We start from the raw sequence: 19,891 nt of genomic DNA, 5'->3' as shown, positions 1-19,891 counted from the left end.
TCTCTGTAGAAATCAGTAACTTTCTTTGAGAAGTAGATGAAATTGGGAAGTCCCAGTTATTTGCTAAAAGAATGAAGCTACAAGGTTCCACGATTTAAAAACTAAAGAGTATTTTACTATACAAGTATCAACAAAGAAAACACTAAATTCGATCCATCCTATTCTCTTATCTTCCAGAATTTACAAGTTGAATATGAATTAACAAGTAAATCATTGAATATAAACTATAAATTGCAAATTAAATGACAGTTACGACCAAGGCAGACCTTACGAATTGGCTCAGCAGTCCACTCAGATTTTAGTGATCACTGAGTCACAATGTCCTTCAGATTCTTTCTTCCTCACAAGGAATTTCAGTCCCCTCCATCAAGGAGCTGGACTGATTCCCAGCTGACAGCAGCACAGCACCAGCCTGTGTTCCATGGGCTAAATGGCATATATCTGCAGCACTTGTTCAACTTAGTCTGGGATGGAGCAGGCCCACCAGTGTTATATTCAAGCAACGGAAACAGTCAAAACCAAATTATTCTCAGCTTCTGGATCTGGACTGCCGTCTTCAGCTTGCTTATGCTGCATCAGTATCTTCAAAAACAGTTACTGCTGCTTGGTCTGATCCTTAATAAGGTTTCGGTTTTGATTTCCCAAATTTAGTTTGTGATTTCCTTAGAAACTGGGAAGTTCAGATTAATTTCTAGGTTTAACATTTCTGCTCTATGATCGGTCCTGCCTCCAAACATCTCAATTAAATTTAACAATACAGATACCCGCACGCTTTGATCCTGGGGGGTGGGGGGATGGTGGGAGAGAGCTTTACAGTAGTGAAGGTTCCTTTGCAGTAACTTTGTCATACAATATTTTTTTATCATAACCATTTTAACCAATATATAATATAATATACTGTACTGATCGTTTCTTATTATGCATCATATTTGCAATGTTGTAAGGGCATAATCAAAGCAAAAGTAAGCAAATATAATAAGTACAATTAGCAGGATTTAATCAAAGAGTTGTCATAACTCAGAGCCTGCCTTTTCGCCTAAGCCCTGGGCTGGATTCTCCGCCGGCTGGATTCTCCGCCGGCGGGATGCTCCATTTTCAGGGTTTCCCGACGGCATGGGGCTGCCCCACAATGGAAAACCCCATTGATCGGCTGGCGTAACAGAGCATCCCACCGGCGGGGTGAAACGGAAATGTGGCGCAGCGGGACGGAGAATCCAGCCCAGGTTTAAACTCTGGACAGAGCATCAGCAATTACATTGATCTCCCCAACAAAATGCTCACTTTTTAAGTTGAGCTGCTGCAACAAACTCCAGTGAAACAACTGAGCATTCTTCAGATGGGACTTCTACAAAGTCAGATAATGGTACACAGATAATTTGTGTCAATGTTTCTCCTTGATTGGCCTCTCTTTCATCTTGTAAGCAAAGTATTTGTTTAGCCAGCTCATAGTCAGATTTCCTTCCTTCTTTGAAGCTCTTTCCTCCCTTGCTAACCTCTCTCTCTCTCTCTCTCGAGTTCACGTTCAAGCCTTCATCTTTCTCTTTCTTTCTTTTTCAAGTTTAAGGTTTTTTTTAAATTTACTTTCTGAGTTTGAGTTTTTGCTTGATCTATCCTTTATCATTTTCACCCTGCTTCATTTACGCTGAAGTCTAGCCAACTGTACCAGATTTTGTGCTATTACCTCCGTTGTCTGCTTTTTGGCCCCTGCTTTTAACTAACTTTTTCGCTAATGCTATTAACCTAATTATGGTTGATTGTAGTACATGACTCAGGTGTAAATGTTCTCTTCCATAAAAGTGTCAGTAAATAACAAAGCTTTCAAGAAGTACAGTAAAATTCATGTTAAAATCGTGTTAGACCGAACCACAGCAATTGGCAGCATCTGTGTCTCTGGATCAAAATCATGGATGAGCCCCGATTTTGTTGCCATCTCAATAGAGACCAGTAACTATTTGAAAAGTAGACAACATTAGAAAGTCCCAGTTAGGCACTAGAACTATGAAGGCACAAGATTCTGTGGTTTAAAATCAGAAGAATATTTTACAATACCAAATGTCAACACAAACACCAAATACTATATCACATAATATCTAGAATTAATATGAGTTAAACATGAATTAACAGTTGAACATAAACAAAACATTTTAAATGGCAGATATAACGACGGCAGGTCTACGAATTACTTCAATACATAGATCATACAGAGGCTGTTTAGCACAGGGCTAAATCGCTGGCTTTTAAAGCAGACCAAGGCAGGCCAGCAGCATGGTTCAATTCCCGTAACAGCCTCCCCGAACAGGTGCTGGAATGTGGCGACTAGGGGCTTTTCACAGTAACTTCATTTGAAGCCTACTTGTGACAATAAGCGATTTTCATTTCATTCATTTCATACAGTGCAGAAGGAGGCCATTCGGCCCATCGAGTCTGCACCGACCCACAATAAGTCCTCACTTCCACCCTATCCCCGTAACCCAATAACCCCTCCTAACCTTTTTGGACACTAAGGGCAATTTAGCATGGCCAATCCACCTAACCTGCACGTCTTTGGATTAGTCGATTCAGATTTTAGTAATCACTGAGAGTCACACAAGTCCTTCAAAGTCTGCCTTCCCTATGTATATGTTCAGCTCCTTTCCTTTGAGGGGGCTAGTGTGACCCCACAGCAGTGCACAACCAACCTAGGTTTCATGAGCATGGCCCTCACCATAAATGACATATGTCTGCAAGACCTGTTCAACTTGGGGTAGGCCTAGCAATGTTAACTTCCAGTAACAGAAACAGCTGCAGCAAATTATTCTCAGCCGCTGGATCTGGACTCTCATCTTCAGCTTGCTTGTACTGTACTGCATTAATGGCCTCAACAGCTGCTATTACTGCTTGAACTGATCCAAAGAACTGTGTGTTTTTATATCTTTCAACATGGTTTTTTTTTTCGATTTCCAAAATTCAGTTTTCATGTGGTTTCCTTAAATTGGGGAGCTCAGTTACATTTCTAAATTTACCTTTTCTGTTTTCCTTTCCGTTTCATTTTTTTTTAGAAAATAAAGAGGAACAGTGTCACTGGACTGCCAATTAGCTTTTATCAACAAAACAAAACATTTATCAACCGTGAAAAGTTTCATTATAATACAATGCTCCTTCACTCCCCTTTATCTTCACAAATGTACATACTCATCACCGCTGGGACAATATCCCTCTCTAACAGCACAGTGGGTATACCTACACCTCACGGACTGCAGTGGTTTAAGGCAACTCTCCACCACCTTCTGAAGGACAACTTAGGGATGGCAATAAATGTTGGCCTAACCAGCGACGCCCACATCCGTAAATTTAAAAAAAAAAGATTTCAAGGATAACGTGGGTTACACAATATATCTTATGCTATAATTTTCTTGGTAAATAAATGTAAATGACACCACAGTATTAGAGGATCATAGGCTGCTCAGAGCTGACTGATGCTGATTTAACCTGAGGGTCACCACACCTCAGGCACAGAGCAAGGTTGAGAAGGCGGGGCCTTCATGAATAACCTCAGCCAGTGCGTTACTGAACCCACATGTGGGTTCGCATCACAAACCAGCTATCCAGCCAGCTGAGCTAAACAACAGTCCCTGTAATTCAACTGGTTAACTGTGGTCAGAAAGCACCCCACTCTGAAGCTCAGTGACGTGCCATTCAAACGATCCTCTGTGGATTTCCATTCAATTGCCCCCAGATGATTGTCGCACAAATGTTTCCAAATTATGCTCTCAAAAAAGCGCGCCTTAAAATTTTCTTCAATCAGTGCTATCCATCAGCTGTTTCCTCAAGGTTCCACCTCCAGGTTTTCTAACTTTCAAACAGATTCTCAACTATTTTATTAAAGATCTGCCTCCAGGTTTTACAATTGTTCTTTCCATATTCCCTTGTCTTGATTTGCCACAAGTGTCCAAACTTCTTCTTGAAAACCCAGGTACTCCGTCTCCAACAGAATACTATTATTTCAAAGACTGGAAATAAGGGCACTGAACCTTACGATTGCTTCAGATATGCTTGACTTTTCCCCAGACAACTTTACCCAGGCCTACGCTTTCAGTATCCTGTGCCAATGGCAGTTCCTTTGTCCCCTTGACTTATCATTTCCTGAAAACTTCTGGTTTCTAGAACTAACTGTCCTTTAGTTTCTCTGGAGCTTGCTTACATGCCCATTGTTTATCTGCTTCTAGCAGAGCTGAGAGCGATTCTGTCTAGACTCTATCTCCATGTGCCTGTAATTTCAGTTTAACACACAAAAATACTTTCTACCGTAAAGTCTTGCTATGCAACATCCCATTCGTTCACAAGTGCTTGTTTACTTTTCCAGTCACAGACCTTCACAATAGAAACAAGAGTTTGAACAGAAACCAAAAATCCCCATACATGCAAACACCTTTGTTTAACTTGAATCTAACAAGAGTTGTACCCTTTACTACACAAATCACTAAATTAAACACCTAAATCTATATCTTATTTCTAATATTTAGCAATACAAATGTAGATCACTTAAACGTACCCTTTTCCTGACACTCAAAGACATACAAATAATTTTAAAATACAGATTCCTTTACAGCGCTATGTCAGAAATTAAAAGGTGAATATTTCAATTGCCGAGTCCAGTGTGAATGCCAAACCCTGTCACCCTCACTTAATGCTGGGCTCTGATTTCCCAGTATTCCGATATTATGTAGAGGCTTCAATACACAAACAGATAATTTGGCCCCACCGGCCCATGCTGGGGTTTATGCTCCACAAGAGCGTATCTCCATATCTAATCCTATCAGCACATACATCTATTGCTTTATCATTCACTAGCTTCCTCTCCAATGCATCTCTGCTATTTGCCTGTGGTAGCAAGTTCCACGTTCCCAGCATTAAGAATAACGGATTATCTGGTCGTTATCGCGTTGCTGTTTGTGGGAGTTTGCGGAGTGTAAATTGGCTGCTCCATTTCCTACGTTATAATGGTGAATACACTTCAAAATATACTCCATTGGTTGCAAAGCAAATTGTGATGTCTGGTGATTGTGAAAAGTGCCATTTCAGTGCAAGTCCTTTACTATTCGGGTAAAGAAATTTCTCCTGAATTCCCTATTGGACTTATTCATGGCTATCTTAACATTTTTATTTATAGTTGAACAGCTTCAGAATACAGTCCCAGTGAAGGATATGTTATCTATTTTTTTTATCCTCCTCAAATAAATGATTTACAACTTTCCCCAATGGGCCTGTTCAGATCTATGTGGCCAGTGGCTGAACCATCAAACTCTGGATGCTTAGTTCGAACTCTGAGCAAATTGTTGTTTGGGTCAATGTGTTTTTAGGGTACAAGAAAAACACCCAAGATTCCTGTTGCTGATCCGTCCAGCAAACCCGCTGCCCACAGCACCACTCACCAGGTCAGTGGTTCAGCTGTAGGGGTAATAGGTTGGAAGGGGAATGGGCTAGAGGGACAATAAGTTGGTGAACCAATTAACCAGCACTGGAATTAAGTGGGAGGGTAATGCATTGTGATGTATCCTGGGAATAGAAAGATCTGGTTGCAGGTAAATTAATGGAATTAACTGAAATGGATTGAGCTGGTGATGGGCTGAAGTGACCAATTGATGGTGGAAGGAGGTTTATTTGTTTATTTTTTCTTTCTTTAAATTTAGTGTACCCAATTCATTTTTTCCAATTAAGGGGCAATTTAGCATGGCCAATCCACCTAGCCTGCACATCTTTGGGTTGTGGGAGCAAAACCCACGCAAACACTGGGAGAATGTGCAAACTCCACACGGACAGTGACCCAGAGCCAGGATCGATCCTGGGACCACTGTGCCACCACTGTGCTGCCCTGTGGAAGGAGGTTTATGATGGAAAAGACAGATGAACTGAAATTATCTTTGGGTGGGGGAGGGGGGCTGTTCTTGTGATGGATAGATCTGGCAATAACTGAAATGGATGGTGGGTGGAAATGTTTAATTTAATGATGGAAAAAGATTTATTCTGTCCTTTTGTTCAATGAATCAAAAGAACAATTGGGAGACAAATGTTGGTGATGTAACATTTATTTCAATTGGTTTACATTTGGAACAAATTGTTCAGTGTTAGCAGCTTACAGACTTGCATTTTTAACACATCTTAAGTGTATAACTGATTCTATTTATGCTGATGGTATACACCTAAGAGGAGCATATAATAAGGTATACATTCGTGCAAAAACATTCAGAAAAATGCATCTCTTCTATTTACAGCAGCAGTTCATTTTATTAGACACATTTAATATTGTGATACTGGACAGTTTTGAGACATAAATTCCTTGTAACAAAGACAGACGTGACATTTCCCCTCAATGTTTAATGGTAGCCTAACCGCTGGGGCTTGTGGCTTTGAACCATGTGATTTCTGAGGGTGCTCTGATTTTTGCATCTTAAATGATTCACTCTCCCATCCATCCATAAAATCCCTATAGTGCAGAAGGAGGCCATTCGGCCCATCAGGTCTGCACCGGCTCTCCGAAAGAGCACCCCACCTCGTCTCACTCCCCCCACCCTATCCCTGCAACCCCATAGCCCCATTTAGCCTGCACATCTTGGGACACTAAGGGGCAATTTAGCATGGCCAATCTGCCTTTGGACTGTGGGAGAAAACCGGAGCACCCAAAAGAAACCCACGCAGACGGGAGAACGTACAAACTCCACGTAGACAGTTATCCAAGGCTGGAATTGAACACAGGTCCCTGGCGCTGTAAGGCAGCAGTGCTATCCAGGAAAGGAAATTTGCAATCCAGGACTCAAATAGCCAAATAAACACTGGATTGGATTACAGATTCACCTTTTCAAGAACTCTGTGCCCTGAAGGCGCAATGAGCAAGGTTGTCAAACTGCTTCTCTCATACAGAAGCAGAAGGCATACCTTTGATTCATGGTGGGAGGGGAATTGATTCTCATGAATCTATGAAATATTAATGGAAGTAAGGGCTTGTCTAGTGTGCAAAAGTGTAGTATTAATATTTTCAGTGTATTATGCCACCCCATCACAACATACCTGGCTTGCTGCATACAGTATCTTCCAAGAAGAGATGGAATTAGAAATGACTGCATTTGGCAACCACAGTCTTCAGATATGCTTCATGGGGGGTCTAATAATCTAGAATTTCAAAATTACGAGTAACTCTGAGGAAGGTTGTGAGTTAGGAGAGGTGAAGTGGAAATTGGTGAGGATGCACTTTCCATCAGTGTTCACCCAAGAGAATGACCATAGAATAGGTAGATCCAGACTTTTATTTGTTAACAGAATATGAGTTTTTCTGGCAAGACTGGCATTTACTGCCATCCTTCATTATTCTTGAAATGATGATTAAAATGAAGTAAGAAATATTATAAATAAAAGGAAAGTTGGAGAGAATTTAGTTAAACTAAAGCGGGACAATCCCAGGATCCTACAAGAAATGGGCATGTAAAAGGAAAGGCCTTGAGCAAATAGGTGTGTGCTCCATTTGGCAGGAGATGACACAAGATGTCCATTAGGATCTGTACTGAACCCCCATTTTTCATGATATAAATAACTTGGATAAACAAATAAATAACTTTATTCATTTGCTCATGACACTGAATTAGGTGGCACAATAAATTATGTAGACAGAAGGAGAAAGTTTAAAAGGGATATCAATAGATTTAAGTCAGTAGCCAACACTGTAGCAGCTAGAGTTTTATGCCCACTCTTCAGATACAAAAAACACACAAATCATAATGGTTTATCATAGAGTGATGTGTGATATGTAGAAATGAACAGCTGACTGTCACATTAATAAGACTATATCACTGTGGAAATTCAGGTATGATATTCAGGGCTTGATGCAAGAGCTGAGATCAAAACCATTCTCAGCCTGTCACAAAAGAGTGATTTGTAAGGGGTACAAAGCCAGGAACTATGGAGGAGGATTTAGGGCCCCTTGTACAGAAATCACTGGCGAAGGAGTGCAAAAAATAATTAAAATGGCTAATGGAATGTTGTCCTTTATCTCGGAGACGGGAATACGAAGGGGTAGGTCTTATGGTTCAGTGGTATAAACTTCTGGTTCTCACCGATCATAGAATTTACAGTGCAGAAGGAGGCCATTCGGCCCATCAAGTCTACACCAGCCCCTGAAAGAGCACCCTACTTAAGCCCACACCCTCACCCTGCAACCCCACCTAACCTTTGGACACGACGGGCAATTTAACATAGCCAATCCGCCTAAACTGCACGTATTTGGACTGTGGGAGGAAATCTACGCAGATTAAGGGAGAACGTGCAGACTCCGCACAGTGACTCAAGCCGGGTCCCTGGCGATGTAAAGTAACAGTGCTAACCACTGTGCTACAGTGCTGCCCCAAAGTAAGTGTTCAGTTTTGGGCACTGCACTGCAGGAAAGGTACATTGAACTTGAAAGGGGGTGCAGATTAGATTCACCAGAAGGTTTAAAGATTGAGGTTCAGTTACAGATAAGGCCTGCATGGCTTAACTATTGGAGATTACGGGAAATTGAATTGAGGAGTTAAAGATGATTGAAGGATTTAATAGGGTAGACAAAGAGACACAATTTCTCTTGGAGAGTCTAGAATAAGTGGAACTATCTTACCCATGCTATTCGGATTGATGTCAGGAAGCACTTCTTAATTCAAAGTGTTGGGGAAATCTGGAATTCTCTGTCGCAAAAAGCTATTGAGCCTAGTTAAAATATGATCTATCTGAATGGTGGAACAGGCCCGTGGGATTAAACAGCCTATTTCTGTTCCTATGTTCAAAGGTTTCTAATATCAGACATCATTTTACTCTGTTTTTAATGTAGTCACCTATAATAGCCCTGCCCGCACACTCCTGGCGTCGTTTAGCTGACGTGTGTGTTCCCGCGGTCACTGCCTCTATATAGCTCGAAATACAAGCAGACCACAGACAATGGCAGGGGTTGCCTGTTTTGGATGTTTTTTGACAGACCCCAGCTCCAATTTTATTTTTTATGCCCGTATATTTTTCTTGCATGCAGCAGTACTGAAGAACTTAATGCTTAATTCTTGCAGACTCCAGGGCAGACAAACATAGAAACATACAAATTAGGAACATGAATAGACCATTTAGCCCCTCGAGCCTGTCCCGTCATTTAATAAGATCATAGCTGATTTGATTATGGCCTCCACTCTACTTCCCTGCCTACCTCCATTTACCATTGTCCCTGTCAGTCAAGAATCCACCTAACTCCGTCCTTAAGTTATTCCATAACCTTGCCATCACTGCTCTGAGGAAGGGAATTACACAGACTAACGACCCTCAGAGAAACAAAAACTCACCTCCGTCTTAAATGGGAGGCCCATTATTTTTAAACAGTGTCACCTACTGTCTCCCACAAGATGAAACATCCTCTCAGCATCTACCCTATTAATGCTCCCCAGGATCCTCCATGTTTCAATAAGATCGCTTTCATTCTTCTGAGTTCCAGTGGATACAAACTTTTAAGTTTCCTTATTAATCACTTCCCAGAAAATGGTCCAGAGAACTTTCCCTGAACTGCTTCTAAAGCACCTGCCCCATCCTTTTGGTCCAATAGTCTCCGGCCTCTGGACACCCTCCTACATCCCCCCCTTGCCTCAGGACCCCAATCACCACTCGTGGCCCTCCAGGCCTTCCCTACCCTACACTCCCGGGACATCACAATCTTACCAGGGCCTCCAGTTCCTAGATTTGGTCCCCAAAGTGGTGAAATCCCTGCCATCAGAAAAATTCAGGCCAAGATGTGGTCTAATCGATGCCCCTTACAACTGTAGCAAAACATTCCTACTTTTATATTCTATTTCTCTTCGAATAAACAAGAACCTTCTATTTGCCTTTCTAATCATGGCAATTCAGGAGCGATTGGCAACCTTTCAATGTCAACTTTCATTGACTGCTTGGCTTACGCTCAACAGCATTGATATCTAAGTGGCCCTCATGATTTGATCTACAGGGAGTCCGAGGTTATGGGAAGAAGGCCACAATCAGATCTGCCGTGATCTCATTGAATTACAGAGCAGGCTCAAGGGATCAAATGGATGTTCCTATGTTGAACTCAGAATTATATAGAACAAAGACATATAAAAAATAAAAGATCATCCTCTCTCTATAAAACAAGGGGTCCCTAATATTTCCTAGGACCCCACTTTATCACAGTTCTATCTTCTGTTCAACATTCATTTATCCCCGTTTCCAAATATCTTTGGAAAAAAATATACATTTCTAATTCACTGTGAATGCATTGTCCAATGTCCTTCATGAGAGGGGCTATTTGATCCTGGACCATATGGTCGCCAAGAACGGTGGACATTTAAGGGTGCTGTTCAGCGAATCACATGATGTGGAAATCGTGTCCTGGCAGGTGACCTGCACACAGAATGTACTGGTTGTGGTTTTGAAAGGGTTTGTCATGTCAAATTTGATGCCACACTGCTCACTCATTACTGAGCTGGTGACCTCTGGGGTCTTGTGCACGCCCTGAACTGACATAGCCTTGGCTGAACTCAGTCCATAACTGGCAGATGAGTTGACTTTTTTCTTGTTGGTGTCTAAGAACACAAAAGCTTTGTCCAGCCGCTCTCCATTCCGGCAGCGCAAATAAGAAGGCCAACAGTATTCATTCTCTCTGGCTGTTGGAACAAGAGAAGGAAGAAGGTTAGAATGATTTCATTTGAACTTTAATTGGAGGTGCTGACTTTCTGATGAGACATTAACCCAAGGACCATAAGACATAGGAGCAGAATTAGGCCACTCGGCCCATCGAGTCTGCTCCGCCATTCAATCATGGCTGATATTTTCTCATCCCCATTCTCCTGCCTTCTCACCATAACCCCTGATCCCCTTATTAATCATGAACCTATCTATCTCTGTCTTAAAGACACTCAGCGAATTGGCCTCCACAGCCTTCAGCGGCAAAGAGTTCCACAAATTCACCACCCTCTAGCTGAAGAAATTCCTCATCTCTGTTTTAAAGGATTGTCCCTTTAGTCAGATGGTGTCCTCTGGTTCTAGTTTTTCCTACAAGTGGAAACATCCTCTCCACGTCCACTCTATCCAGGCCTCGCAGTATCTTGTAAGTTTCAATAAGATCCCCTCTAATCCTTCTTAACTCCAACAAGTACAGACCCAGAGTCCTCAAACGTTCCTCATATGACAAGTTCTTCATTCCAAGGATCATTCTTAAGAACCTCCTCTGGACCCTTTCCAAGGCCAGCACATCCTTCCGTAGAATGGGGCCCAAAACTGCTCACAATACTTCAAATGGAGTCTGACGGATCTGACTAGAGCCTTATACAGCCTCAGAAGTGCATCCCTGGTCTTGTATTCTAGCCCCTTGACATGAATGCAAACATTGCATTTGCCTTCTTAACTGCCGACTGAACCTGTACATTAACCTTAAGAGAATCGTTAACAAGGACTCCCAAGTCCCTTTGTGCTTCTGCTTTCCGAAGCATTTGCCCATTTAGAAAATAGTCTATGCCTAAATTCCTCCTTCCAAAGTGCATAACCTCACACTTTTCCACATTGTATTTCATTTGCCACTTCGTTGCCCACTCTCCTAGCTTGTCCATCCTTCTGCAGCCCCCTTGCTTCCTCAATACTACCTGTCCCTCTACAGATCTTTGTATCATTTGGAAACTTAGCAACAGTGCCTTCAGTACTTCTTCCAGATTATTATTGTATATTGTGAAAAGTTGTGGTCCCAGCACAGACCCCTGAGGCACACAACTAGTTACTAGCTGCCATCCTGAAAAAGACCCCTTTATCCCCACTCTCTGCCTTCTGCCAGTCAGCCAATCCTCTATTCATGCCAGGATCTTACCCTTAATACCGTGGGCTTTTAACTTATTTAACAGTCTCAAGGAACAGTCCATCATCTCGGGTGTTGATAAAAGATCCTATGGTATTACATGCAGAAGAGGTGGAGAGTTCTCGCGGTATCTTGGCAAATATTTATCCCTCAACCAACATCACTAAAAAGAGATTATCTAGTCAAATTCATATTGCTAACAATAGCATACAGATCTACGAATTGAAGATCTGAAGTAAAGAACTTAGGAAACGGTACTACTAAAATAAATCTATTAATCGCAAAGAGCATCTAAAGATTACATTCAACGCTCAACTGGTCACCGAAGAAGAAGACGGGTAACTTGAAAACAGCACAAAGTCTTTGTGTAACTGGATGCAAATTGGTGCGCTTTTAAGCAGCAGTTGCCTTTGTGTGGCAGCCTTCGGTCTACAGGCACAGCGAAAAATAGTGTTGCTCACTGTAGCAGGTCCACATGTGATCAAAATCTTTAACACATTTGTATTTGAGCAGGAGGTAGATAGTGAGAACTTTGATGCCAACATTAAAAAGTTCGATGAGCATTGTATCCCGAAGAAAAACAAACCTTTTGAAAGGTACATTTTTGGAATGCGCACGCAGTAGACAGGCGAGTCGTTCGACAGTTTTCTGACAGATTTAAAATGAAAGGCTCAGACTTGTAATTTTGCCACATTAAAGTCAACAATTATCAGGGATCAAATTGTATTTGGCATAAAAAATGATAAAGTGTGTGAATGTCTTTTGAGGGCGAATGAGCTCCAGCTCGAAGATGAAATAAAAATCTGCCATGCCAGCGAGTTAGCTGGGCAGCAAATCAACACGTTAAACATGAGAAGTTTAGGTGCGAAAATCGGGAATGTTGTGACGCACCCAAAAGGAAAATGTGGTCTCAACAGCGGCAGCCGATTGCCAGATGCCACCATTTTGTTTAAGCAGTGTGGAAATAGGCATTTACAGAGTTTCTTTGCTCAGAAATTAAACGTTTATAAATGTCAAACTTGACACAGGAGCGAGAGCGAATCTCATCAGTATCATGGATATTGAAGCGATGAGAATCAAGCTAAAGATTTTGAACAGACCAGTATTTTTAAAAGATTACAATGATCAAAGGATTAATTCTTTAGGTGTGTGTGAGCTTGAAATTCAAGTCAAAAATAGAATCCATAAAGTGACATTTTCAATTGGAGCCACAGATCGTGAATCATTATAGGTGTGGAAGCTTGTGAAACACTTCAGTTAATCAAGAGAATATATAGTGCTGACTATGCTTTGAATGCGCACAGTGGATCGGTGGATTCAATAGTACAAGCGTTTCCGGAAATGTTACAAGGTTTCGGTGTCTTACCATTTACTTACCAAATTCAACTAAAGGATAATGCGCAACCTGTAATACATGCTCCTAGGGAGAGTACCAGTACCATTAAGCGATCAGTAAAAAGCTGAACTTGATAGAATGAGGAATCTGGGGGTTATTAAGAAAATCGAAGAACCAACAGATTGGGTAAACTCAATGGTGTATATTAAGAAACGCAATAACAAATTAAGAATATGCATGTATCCTAAAGACCTCAAGACCAATATCAAACGAAAAATCTATCCAATACCAAAATGTGAAGAAATAACGAGCGAAATGTCAGCGAAATTCCCCTCCAACTCGATTTTCAAATTTGTTGATGACACCACTGTAGTGCATCGGATTTCAAACAATGACGAGACAGGGTATAGGAATGAGATAGAGAATCTGGTGAACTGGTGCGACGACAATAATCTCTCCCCCAATGTCAACAAAACGAAGGAGATTGTCATCGACTTCAGGATGCGTAGTGGCGAACATGCCCCTGTCTACATCAATGGGTACGAAGTAGAAAGGGTCGAGAGCTTCAAGTTTTTAGATGGACAGATCACCAACAACCTGTCTTGGTCCCCCCATGCCGACACTATAGTTAAGAAAGCCCACCAACAACTCTACTTTCTCAGAAGACTAAGGAAATTTGGCATGTCAGCTACGACCCTCACCAACCTCTACAGATGTACCATAGAAAGCACTCTTTCTGGTTGTCTCACAGCTTGGTATGGATCCTGCTCTGCCAAAGACCGCAGGAAACTACAAAAGGTCGTGAATGTAGCTCAATTCATCACGCAAACCAGCCTCCCATCCATTGACTCTATCTATAATTCCCGCTGCCTCAGAAAGGCAGTCAGCATAATTAAGGAGCCCACGCACCCCAGAGATACTCTCTTCCACCTTCTTCCGTCAGGAAAAAAATACCAAAGTTTGAGGTCACGTACCAACCGCCTCAAGAACAGCTTCTTCCCTACTGCCATCAGACTTTTGAATGGACCTACCTCGTATTAAGTTGCTCTTTTCTCTACACCTTGCTATAACTGTAACATTATATTCTGCAGTCTTCCATATGTACAGCATGCAAGAAACAATACTTTTCACTGTATATTAATGCATGCGACAATAATAAATCAAATCAAAAGGTGCGCCTTGCTTCAGTAAACTGGATGCATCGCAGGGTTTTTGGCAACTCAATTTGGATGAAGAGAGTACAAAGTATTGTACGTTTAACACTCCATTTGGGCGCTTCCGTTTTCTTCGAATGCCTTTTGGATAATATCCGCATCTGAAATCTTTCACAGGGCAATGGAGCACATCGTGGAAGGTATTCAAGGAGTTCATGTGTATGTTGACGATATAAATGTATCAATATAAAAGTTCTACGAAGGAAGAACACAACGACCGACTTATCAAAGTACTACTGAGTGTTAAGAAGTACCGGCGAAGGTTGAACAAAGCCAAGTGGTAATTTGGCGTTAAAGTAATCACATTTCTTTATGTTTCTTTGGGGGACAAGTTGTCTGCTCAAGGCGTACAAGCCAATCAAATGCAAATACAGGCAATAATGAATACGCTACGACCGTCAGACAAGAAAGGCGTTCTGAGGATATTAGGAATGGTTAACTTTATAGGTAAATTTATTCCAAATTTGTCAGCCAAGACAACGTGTCTGGGAGAACGTATGAAGAAGATGAAAACTTTTGAATGGACAGATAAGCATGAGCAAGAATGGTTTACTCTGAAGACAGCTTTGACAACAGCTCCGATGCTGGCATTTTTCGACCCGACCAAGAAAACAAAAATCTCGACTGATGCGTCGAAGGATGGGTTAGGTGCAGTTTTGTTACAGCAGGAAGATGGAGAGCAGTTGCCTGTGCGTCTAGGTCCATGACCGACTCTTGAGTGTCGATACTCTCAAATTGAGAAGGAATGTCTTGGACTAGTTCACAGCCATGTGCATAGCCTACCAACCTTTCTGGTAGAAATGGATCACAGACCATTGGTAGCCATCATCAAAAACAACCTAAGTGAGATGTCACCACTCATCCAGAGAATGATGATGAGCTCCAGGGGTATGATTTTGATCTAATCTACACTCCTGGCAAGCACATTGTAGTTACAGATGCGCTATCAAAAGCTACAGCTGTGCTGGAAGACAATCATATGGAAGAAGATGTGCAAGTGCATGTCAATCTGATACAGAGATACTGCCGGTGTCTGATAAAATATCAAAACTAACAGTGGCAGAAACCTAAAAGGATGAAGTTCTACAGAAGGTAATCCAGAATCTCAATGAGGGATGGCCAAAAGGGTCATGTTCAAAGTACCACAGCATCAGAGCAGAACGAAGTGCAGCCAATGGCCTACTAAGGCAACAAAGAATAATAATATCACAGTCTCTGTGAGCCGAAATTTTATTAAAAATTCATGACGGCCACCTCAGAATTGTAAAAGGAGAGCACAAAACACGGTATATTGGCCAAGCATTAGCAAGGATATTCAAAGGATGGTAGAGGAATACGTGACATGTCAAAAATTCCAACATAGACAAATGAAAGAACCAATACAGATGGACGATAATTCCATGGCAGAAAGTAGGGATAGACTTGTTTTACCTCGAAGGGAAAGAGTATTTACTGGTCGTTGATTACTTTTCCAATTTTCCTGAAGTTATCCAGCTCGTCAGCCAGGTGTGTTATAATGCATACTAAAGCTATCTCTGCTTGTCATAGCATTCCACAGGTTGTCCTGAGTGACAATGGTCCACGTTTCAGTTGTCAGAAATGGAGGGAATTTGTGCAGAAGTACGACTTCAAGCGTGTCACGTCCAGCCCCTTGTATCCACTTCCGGTGGCGGCTATGAGGGAGTAGGTCGCACATTTGGTGGCTCCCGTTTTGGTCGGACTTTCGGACCGTTTCCCCTGACTTTTTTGCGATTTTGAGCGCAGAACTGGAAACCAATAGTGCTCAGGCACAGGACCCATACAGAATTGTATGGACCTAAGAAGCCGGAGGGTCCATAAACAGCAGAAGAAGTGGTCGAGTAAGGGCACAGTGGAGGCTGTGAGAGAGACCAGCATGGCTGATGTTCAGAGCAAGGCACCGACAGCCCAGCCCACAATGGAGCAGCTGCTGCAGACTATGCAGGAGGGCTTTTTGGCTCTGAAGCGTGACAACTTGGAGCCGCTATAGAAGTCGATTGACCGGATGGGAAAAAGGCTGGATGATCAGGCTGAGAAGCTCCAGCAGTTGGAGAAGTCAGTGGAGGAGCAGGCTGACTTTCAAACGGTGGCGGATGTGGAGATTCGGAGGCTAAGGGACCAGCAAAAAGTGCTTCTGGAAAGGCTGGAGGACCCGGACAACAGATCTCGCCGGCAGAACGTGAAAACCATGGGCCTCCCGGAGGGGGTAGAGGGGCTAGACGCTACCGCATATGTGGAGGGTATGTTTCAGAAGTTGCTGGGGAACGAGGTGTTCCCGCGCCCGCCGGTGGTGGACAGGGCACACAGAGTGCAGGTGAGGCAGCCGCAATGAGGGGGTCCCCCATGAGAGATGGTGGTACGCTTTCACAGGTACCTGGACAAGGAACGGGTGCTGCAATGGGCAAAGAGCACACAAAGCTGCACTGGGACAATACCACCCTCCGTGTGTACCAGGATTTGAGCGCGGAGGTGGCCAGGAGGAGGGGAGGCTACAGGCAGGTGAAGGTGATACTGTATAAAAACAAGGTGAAATTCGGGCTGCTTTTTCCGGCGCGACTGTGGGTTACGTATGAGGGTCAGCACCACTATTTCGAGGAACCCAAAGAGGCGATGGACGTTGTTAAGAAGCAAGGGCTGGCCCTGAGCTGAGGACGTTTGGACTCATGATAGAACTTTTAAGTATATGTGGTGTCTCTCCCATTTTGAAAAGTACTGCATGTTTGGGTCCGTTTTTGTCGTTTCCTTTTTCGACCTTTGTAGGGGGTTGGAAGGTGGTAGGAATGTGGGGTTTTTTTTGCGTGGTTTACCTGAATGTTTCCTGTTTGGGCTCTTTGATTCATTGGAGTTTGGCTGGGGGGAAAATAATAAAGAAAAGAGTTAAAAGGGCTGGGTTAAAATGGATGCTTCAAGTGAACTTTGTGCAATCTTTTTCTGTGTCTCTATGGGAAGGACTGAGAGTGCCTGTTATTTCTTATCTCTTTTTTTTCTTGTTTAACTTGAATGGTGCTATTGTGGGGGTTGTTTATGACTTGTATGGAGTGTTTGCTTATGTAGGGATGATCTGGGGAAGTGGTATGGATGGGTCGGGGGAGGGGTGACTGGGAACAATGGGTGGGCGACGTGCTGGCACCGAGGCTGGGAGCCCCAGGCTAGCTGAGTGCGGCTAGACAACGGTAACCGAGGTTGGGGGGGGGGGGGTGCATATAGTTAGATTAGAGCAGGGGTTAGGTGATAGGATGGTGTTGCTGGGGGGGGGGGGGGGGGGGGGGAGTTGTTCTGCTGACGGGGATGGAAATTGGGCATGGCGACAGTGAGGAGGTCATGGGTGGAGCCGATCAGGTGGCTGGCCAGATGAAGCACGAAACATGGCTGGGGGGCTGGCCAAATAAAGGGGATGGCTGATCTGCAAAGGGGGAGGCAAAGTGCCCCCCAACCAGGCTGATCACCTGGAATGTTAGAGGGTTAAACGGGCCAGTGAAGAGGGCGCGTGTGTTTGCGCATTTGCGGGTTCTGAAGGCGGACATAGTCTTGCTGCAGGAGACGCACCTGAAAGTGGCAGACCAGGTTAGGTTTAGGGAGGGCTGGGTCAGTCAGGTCTTTCATTCGGGGCTTGATTCTAAGACGAGGGAGGTTGCGATCCTGATTAATAAAAGGGTACAATTTGAGGCGTAGGGCACAGTCGTGGATGGGGGTGGCAGATTCGTTATGGTGAGGGGTAAGCTCGAAGAGGTGAGAGTAGTCCTGGTCAGTGTGTATGCCCCTAATTGGGACAATGTGGATTTTATTAGGAGGATGCCATGGAAGATCCCCGACTTGGACTTGTGTAAGCTGATCATGGGCGGGGACTTTAATACAGTCCTGGACCCAAGCCTGGACCGGTCATGTTCAAGAACGGGCAAGTTGCCAGCGATGGCAAAGGAACTGAGAGGGTTCATGGAGCAAACGGAGGGAGCAGATCCGTGGAGATTTAGCCGGCCGACAGCGAGGGAGTTCTCGTACTACTCCTACGTCCACAAGGTGAATTCCCAAATTGAGTACTTTGTTGTGAGTAGGGATCTGCTGGCCGGAATGGTGGGGGCAGAATATTCGGCAATTGCCATATCGGACCATGCTCCGCACTGGGTAGACCTGCAGTTTTGTACGGACAGCTTTCAGCGCCCACCATGGAGTCTGGAAGTTGGGTTACCTGCGGACGAGGCGGCGTGCGAGAGGCTGAGGCAATGCTTGCAGAATTACCTGCAGGTGAACGATACTGGAGAAGTCTCGGCAGCAGTGCTCTGGGAGGCACTGAAGGCGGTGGTGAGAGGGGAGCTGATTTCAATCCGGTCGTACAGGTACAGGGCAGATAAGGCAGAGATGGACCGACTGATTAAGGAAATTTTACGGACGGACAGGAGTTACGTGGACTCCCCGAGGCCGGAGTTACTCAGGTAACGACAGAGGCTGCAGACCGAATTTGGGGTGCTGACTACAGGCAAGGCTGTAGAGCAGCTTAGAAAGGCAAAAGGCACGATTTATGAGCATGGGGAGAAGGCCAGTAGAATGCTTGCGCAACAATTAAGGAAGAGGGAAGCGGCTAGAGAAATAGGGAGGGTTGTGGATGGGGAAGGCAATCTAGTGGGTGACCCGGCAGGGCTGAACAAGGTCTTTAGGGACTTTTATAGAAAGCTGTACACTTCGGAACCACCCGGGGGACCGGGGCAGATGAGGCGATTCCTGGACGGACTGAGTGGGGAGGGGGTTGGTGGACGGACTGGGGGCCCTGTTCAGGATCAAAGAGGTATTGGGGGGCCTGAAGGTCATGCAGTCGGGTAAAGGCCCGGGGCCGGACAGGTATCCGGTGGAGTTTTTTTAAAAATTTGCCGGGATAATGGGGCCAGTGCTGGTCAGGGTCTTTAACGAGGCAAGAGACAGGGAGTTTACCCCCGACAATGTCGCAGGCCACCATCTCATTCTGAAACGGGATAAGGACCCGGAGACATGTGGGTCATACAGGCCAATCTCTTTGATCAACGTAGGCGCCAAGTTACTGGCCAAGATTTTGGCGACCAGAATTGAGGACTGTGTACCGGGTGTAATTGTGGAGGACTGTGGTAGTATGTATTAGGGGTCATGTGGGACTGGAAGCCCTAATGTCATTGGCTGACAGATCCCGGGTCCTGGTTGGCCGTTGACCTATAGCTCCGCCCTGAAGGCGGAGTATAAGAAGCCGGAGTCCTCCCCCGCAGGCCATTCTACTATCGAGCTGCGGGGGAACAGACACGCTTAATAAAGCCTCATCGACTTCACTCTATTCGTCTCTCGGAGTCTTTGTGCGCCACAATTTATTAAGCGTGCCTAAAAAGGACTATGGAGCTCAGGATCATCCCGGAATGCCTGAGGATCAGCCGCCACGCAGTGAACGCGGCAGCAGCCTTCAAGCACTGGCAGACTTGTTTCGAGGCCTACCTCAGAACGGCAAAATGCGGTTTGCATTCTGCGCAGATG

General features: G+C 44.0%; 1 long non-coding RNA gene across 1 annotated transcript in view; it reads right to left on the bottom strand.

Moving 5' to 3' along the window:
* Positions 1-6,047: 6,047 nt before the first annotated feature.
* The window catches only part of LOC140395464 (uncharacterized), a 42,875-nt gene continuing 29,031 nt past the window's right edge, over positions 6,048-19,891 (bottom strand). The window contains exon 2 of the long non-coding RNA XR_011936197.1: positions 6,048-10,655. This is a non-coding gene — a long non-coding RNA (uncharacterized lncRNA). The remainder of the gene's footprint in view (positions 10,656-19,891) is intronic.

Source organism: Scyliorhinus torazame, chromosome 18 (assembly GCF_047496885.1).
Source record: "Scyliorhinus torazame isolate Kashiwa2021f chromosome 18, sScyTor2.1, whole genome shotgun sequence".
In the NCBI taxonomy this organism is placed as follows: domain Eukaryota; kingdom Metazoa; phylum Chordata; class Chondrichthyes; order Carcharhiniformes; family Scyliorhinidae; genus Scyliorhinus; species Scyliorhinus torazame.
The sequence above is the reverse complement of the archived record's forward strand: the minus strand, read 5'-3'. Positions and strand labels throughout refer to the sequence as shown.